The following is a 6,182-nucleotide window of genomic DNA, read 5'->3' as shown; positions in this document are numbered from 1 at the left end:
TGCAGACAGGACACCTAGGGGAGAACCCATGGCGACCCCATCTACTTGCTTATACATGTGCCCATCCGGGCTCAAGAAGTGTGCCTCTTTAGTACAAGCTTGGAGTAGTTTCCTCAGAATACTTTCTGGCATGTCAAGAGGAGTACAGGCTGGATCACGATACACTCTGTCGGCTATCATTCCGATTGTCTCGTCCACAGGTACGTTGGTAAACAGCGATTCTACTAGCAGGAGAAATAGCAACATCGACCATAGTATCCGTACCCGCATTGAACAACACCTCGACATCCTCACAGACCAACATCACCTCAGCACTGAAACAAGGATAATCAAGAAACTAACAACATTATATGGAGGACCTATGGCAATTCCACGACCAAGAGATGGCTTCCTGAACCTTACAGGAATTAACCTCACTGAGGACCAAGTCACTCTCCTAAATCTGGGCATAAACTGTCATGTTATGTCCAGACCGAGTGAAATGGCCCGGAAAGTAGAGTTGGAAATTCTGTTGGACGACATATTCGACCTCGAGACACAAAAGAAGGTCACTACCAAAGATACCTTACAAGCAGAACTTATTGCAGAAGGAGGAAAGAATCGAGGCAACTACAGAAGCACCATACTGCCCCCCGAGCTTAAAGCGGCAGCTAAAAGCCTTCGTGAGAACAAGGAGATAGTTGTCAGGAGAGGTGACAAGTCGCCAATATATGTCATTCTTAAAAAAGACGAATATCTGGCGAAAATGAACATCATACTCTCTGACCAAACTAAGTTCCAAAGGGTAACGAAGGACACTACAGCCGAATTAAAAGCAAAGGTCAACAAACTGATCGAAACTGTAAACGCCAAGAAATCCGGACTCCACCTGCCAAAGATCATTGGGGAATATAAACCTGGATATGCGTATGGAAATGTCAAGACGCACAAGCCTGGAAACCCACTTCGGCCAATCATTAGCCAGATACCCACACCCACGTACAGACTGGTACAGACTGGCAAAGCGACTCAACGGCCTGCTGACTCCTTATGTTCCTTGCGCCTTCAGCCTGAAGTCTCCAAAGGAATTTGTGGACTTACTGCGGGGCACACGGGCCACAGGGATAAGAGCCTCGTTGGACGTAGAATCGCTGTTTACCAACGTACCTGTGGACGAGACAATCGGAATGATAGCCGACAGAGTGTATCGTGATCCAGCCTGTACTCCTCTTGACATGCCAGAAAGTATTCTGAGGAAACTACTCCAAGCTTGTACTAAAGAGGCACCCTTCTTGAGCCCGGATGGGCACATGTATAAGCAAGTAGATGGGGTCGCCATGGGTTCTCCCCTAGGTGTCCTGTTTGCAAACTTCTACATGGGTACCATCGAGCAAAAAGTCTTAGTCGACATGAACTTGAAACCGGCCATATACTGCAGGTATGTTGACGACATTTTTACACAGGTACCTGATGTCAGACATCTGCAGAAGCTGAAGGAGGCATTTGAGCAGAGTTCCGTGCTGCGTTTCACTTACGAGACGGAAAAGGATGGGAAGCTGCCTTTTCTAGATGTAACAGTCATGGAAAAGGGCGGAGGTTTCCACACTGCAGTCTACACTAAGGAAACAAACATAGGAATGTGCCTAAATGCCAACAGCGACTGCCCTGACAGGTACAAGAGGAGTGTTGTTAACGCATACGTCGACCGTGCTCTCAGCCACAGCTCAGAATGGAAGCAAGTCGACGAAGAACTCTGTAGGGTAAGGCAGGTCCTAGTCAATAACGGCTTCTCCAATGGTTTCATCGAAGACATCATAAGAAGGAAAGTGAAAAGCCATGCAACCTCTGAAGAGACAACTAACACAACACCTATACCCCCTATTAGACTATTTTACAGGAACTTCTTTTCCACAGCTCATAAAACGGAGGAAAGGGTCCTGAAAGATATTGTTAATAGAAACGTTATCCCTACAGACAAAAATCAGAGGATACAACTGACGATTTACTATAAAACCAGAAAAACGGCCAGCCTACTCATGAGAAACTCTCCAGACACAAAACAGAACGCTTTAAAAGAGACTAATGTCGTCTATGCCTTCAAATGCCCACTTGGGGACTGTAAGCTCCAAAAAACCCAGTATATAGGCAAGACAACAACATCTCTTTCTAGGCGTTTACGAATGCATAAGCAACAGGGCTCCATTAAGGAACATATAATCTCTTCCCATAACCAAACCATCGCCAGAGAAATCCTAGTAAACAACACAGAAATCATCGATAGATACAGCGATAGCAGGCGGCTTGACGTTTGCGAGGCACTACACATCAAGAAGTCAACACCAGCAATCAACAGCCAATTATTGCACAACTATATTCTACCCACCTCAAGACTCCGCTCCAATATAGAAGCATCAAGAAATATGGACCAATAGGCTTTCTACAAACACTTCTATTCAATAACCATTGTTTCTGTTCTGTCTTGTGTTGATACTTTTAATACCCTATTAATATCCCCTCCTGTTCTGTCTTGTGTTAATGCCACATCACCCTTACCACCTCACTCAAATGTAGATATAAAATCAGAGATACGTTCTAATCAGTTGTGTATTTGTGAAGTCTTTGAAAATGTAATAAGTTTTACGAAACGCGCCCGTGTCGCGTCAGACTAGAAATAAAAATGAATTTTGGAGAAGTGATTTTTTATTTACCTCCAACAGTGAAGCGTAATGTACGAAAGATTGAGAAAATTCGTGTTAGAATTATTAATCTTACTTTTTCGGTCATATTTAATAATATATATATATATATATATATATATATATATATATATATATATATATATATATATATATATATATATATATATATATATATATATATATATATATTAGTATATTTTGGTAGCAGTCTTTCCTGTAGACATATATTATTAAATATGACCGAAAAAGTAAGATTAATAATTCTAACACGAATTTTCTCAATCTTTCGTACATTTCTTTTCACTGTTGGAGGTAAATCAAAAATCAATTCTCCAAAATTCATTTTTATTTCTAGTCTGACGCGACACGAGCGCGTTTCGTAAAACTTATTACATTTTCAAAGACTTTAGTTTACAAATACACAACTGAATAGAACTTACGCATCTCCGATTTTATATCTACATTTGAGTGAGGTGGATGGGGTGAGGTGGCATTAATAGGGTATTAATTTCATCAACACAAGACAGAACAAGAGGTGGCATTAATAGGGTATTAATTTCATCAACACAAGACAGAACACGAAACAATGGGTATTGAATAGAAGTGTTTGTAGAAAGCCTATTGGTCCATATTTCTTGATGCTTCTATATTGGAGCGGAGTCTTGAGGTGGGTAGAATAAAGTTGTGCATTAATTGGCTGTTGATTGCTGGTGTTGACTTCTTGATGTGTAGTGCCTCGCAAACGTCAAGCCGCCTGCTATCGCTGTATCTATCGATGATTTCTGTGTTGTTTACTAGGATTTCTCTGGCGATGATTTGGTTGTGGGAAGAGATTATATGTTCCTTAATGGAGCCCTGTTGCTTATGCATCGTTAAACGCCTAGAAAGAGATGTTGTTGTCTTGCCTATATACTGGGTTTTTTGGAGCTTACAGTCCCCAAGTGGGCATTTGAAGGCATAGACGACGTTAGTCTCTTTTAAAGCGTTCTGTTTTGTGTCTGGAGAGTTTCTCATGAGTAGGCTGGCCGTTTTTCTGGTTTTATAGTAAATCGTCAGTTGTATCCTCTGATTTTTGTCTGTAGGGATAACGTTTCTATTAACAATATCTTTCAGGACCCTTTCCTCTGTTTTATGAGCTGTGGAAAAGAAGTTCCTGTAAAATAGTCTAATAGGGGGTATAGGTGTTGTGTTAGTTGTCTCTTCAGAGGTTGCATGGCGTTTCACTTTCCTTCTTATGATGTCTTCGACGAAACCATTGGAGAAGCCGTTGTTGACTAGGACCTGCCTTACCCTACAGAGTTCTTCGTCGACTTGCTTCCATTCTGAGCTGTGGCTGAGAGCACGGTCGACATATGCGTTAACAACACTCCTCTTGTACCTGTCTGGGCAGTCGCTGTTGGCATTTAGGCACATTCCTATGATCGTTTCCTTAGTGTAGACTGCAGTGTGGAAACCTCCGTTCTTTTCCATGACTGTTACATCTAGAAAGGGCAGCTTCCCATCCTTTTCCATCTCGTAAGTGAAACGCAGCACGGAACTCTGCTCAAATGCCTCCTTCAGCTCCTGCAGATGTCTGACATCAGGTACCTGTGTAAAAATGTCGTCAACATACCTGCAGTATATGGCCGGTTTCAAGTTCATGTCGACTAAGACTTTTTGCTCGATGGTACCCATGTAGAAGTTTGCAAACAGGACACCTAGGGGAGAACCCATGGCGACCCCATCTACTTGCTTATACATGTGCCCATCCGGGCTCAAGAAGGGTGCCTCTTTAGTACAAGCTTGGAGTAGTTTCCTCAGAATATTTTCTGGTATGTCAAGAGGAGTACAGGCTGGATCACGATACACTCTGTCGGCTATCATCCCGATTGTCTGTGGACGAGACAATCCGGATGATTGGACTGAGAAGATGTCCATGTAATAATTATATTATTTCATTGTGGTAATCATTTTTGATCGTCCGTGGGACGGAGTGATATCATTTCCATGTGTGGTCTTGCAGGTGTGGAATTCCAACACTGAGCGCTCAGGTATGTGTAACGCCAGTGATTCCTGGCAATGATTATTGGGGAGTGTATCACAGTGTGGTCTTAAATTTCTTGTATTGTTCCCAGGGCCGTGACAAGTGTGATTTATATAAATATATATTGTGGTTGCAGTATTAATTAACGTAATTTTGGTGAGTTTTGGTGAGTGACGTGGCTGTCTGGAGAGACCGCCATCGCTCTGTCGAGTAACGTAACTCTCGAGTGTTTATCGACATGCGTGATCGATAAATCACTCACCCATGTGATTTAAGGAGTGTGAGATTCTCCTTAGTGTTCCCAATAACGTTTGATAGCTGTAGGCTACATGTGTCAGCAGTAATTATATATATATATATATATATATATATATATATATATATATATATATATATATATATATATATATATACAGGGCTCCATTAACCCTTAAACTGCGCATGGCGTATATATACGCTCTGAGTAACATGTCCCATGGTGCGCATGGCGTATATATACGCCATAGGGTGCCAGGCCTGATTCAAATGGCCCGCGGCTACACGGGGTTCACAGTAGCTTCCTCAGGGCCCTTGTAAACAGATGCCATTTTAAAAAAAATCGTGGGCAATATTCTCAGGTGTGAGAGGCACAGTACTGTTGGAGCAACCAAGGCCGGCGCACGCAGCATGAGCGAACAGCATTGATGTTCAGCTTGTGACCACAGCATCGCCGAAAAATGTCAAAATAAATATATAATTGTTATTATTTAGCGATGACAATATTACAGATGACCAATGACTGTGATATAAATAACCAGGGTTGTGATAATAGCAGGATTGTTGTAATAATTAGCGCTATGGGAGGAGTGATGCTGAGAGACGGAGGGAGACAGCATCGTTTACTGACTGTGTGGCCAACTGTTATTGTTTGCATTCACCATACCAGGTCAGTGGTTCTCTATGGTGAACACAAATGTAGATACTTATATATAACGTGGGTATTAGTGTAATAACAGCAAAAGAATTATGTTGGGAGGAGCCATATGGGTGACGGAGGTGACGTCGTCTGCACGATTTGTCTAGCTGTTTAGAGGGTGGCCACTATGCTCTTTGGGCGCACTACAAGCTTAGGTGTACAGTTACGGTGCATAAAACATGTAGATATTTATATATAATATGTGTATTTAGGGTAATAACACTGCAAAAGGTATTGTTATGGGAGAAAGTTTAGTGCGTCTGACCTTGAATGAGTGAGGGAGCCGCCAGCCGCCATCTGTGTATAGCGACGACTCTTAGTGCCTGAACTAACTATATCAGCTTAGCTGTACAGTTGTGGTGAACAAAATATACACATACTTATATATAACGTCTGTATATAGTGTAATAACACCACAACTGGCATTGTTGGGGGAGAAAGTTTAGTGCGTGTGTTGAGGGAGTGGCAGCGAGTGGCTGGCTGGTGTGTGGCGGTAACTCCTCGTTGCTTTTCGACTCTCAATACC

The sequence above is a fragment of the Procambarus clarkii genome, chromosome 8 (genome assembly GCF_040958095.1).
Source record: "Procambarus clarkii isolate CNS0578487 chromosome 8, FALCON_Pclarkii_2.0, whole genome shotgun sequence".
Lineage (NCBI taxonomy): Eukaryota > Metazoa > Arthropoda > Malacostraca > Decapoda > Cambaridae > Procambarus > Procambarus clarkii.
The sequence above is the reverse complement of the archived record's forward strand: the minus strand, read 5'-3'. Positions refer to the sequence as shown.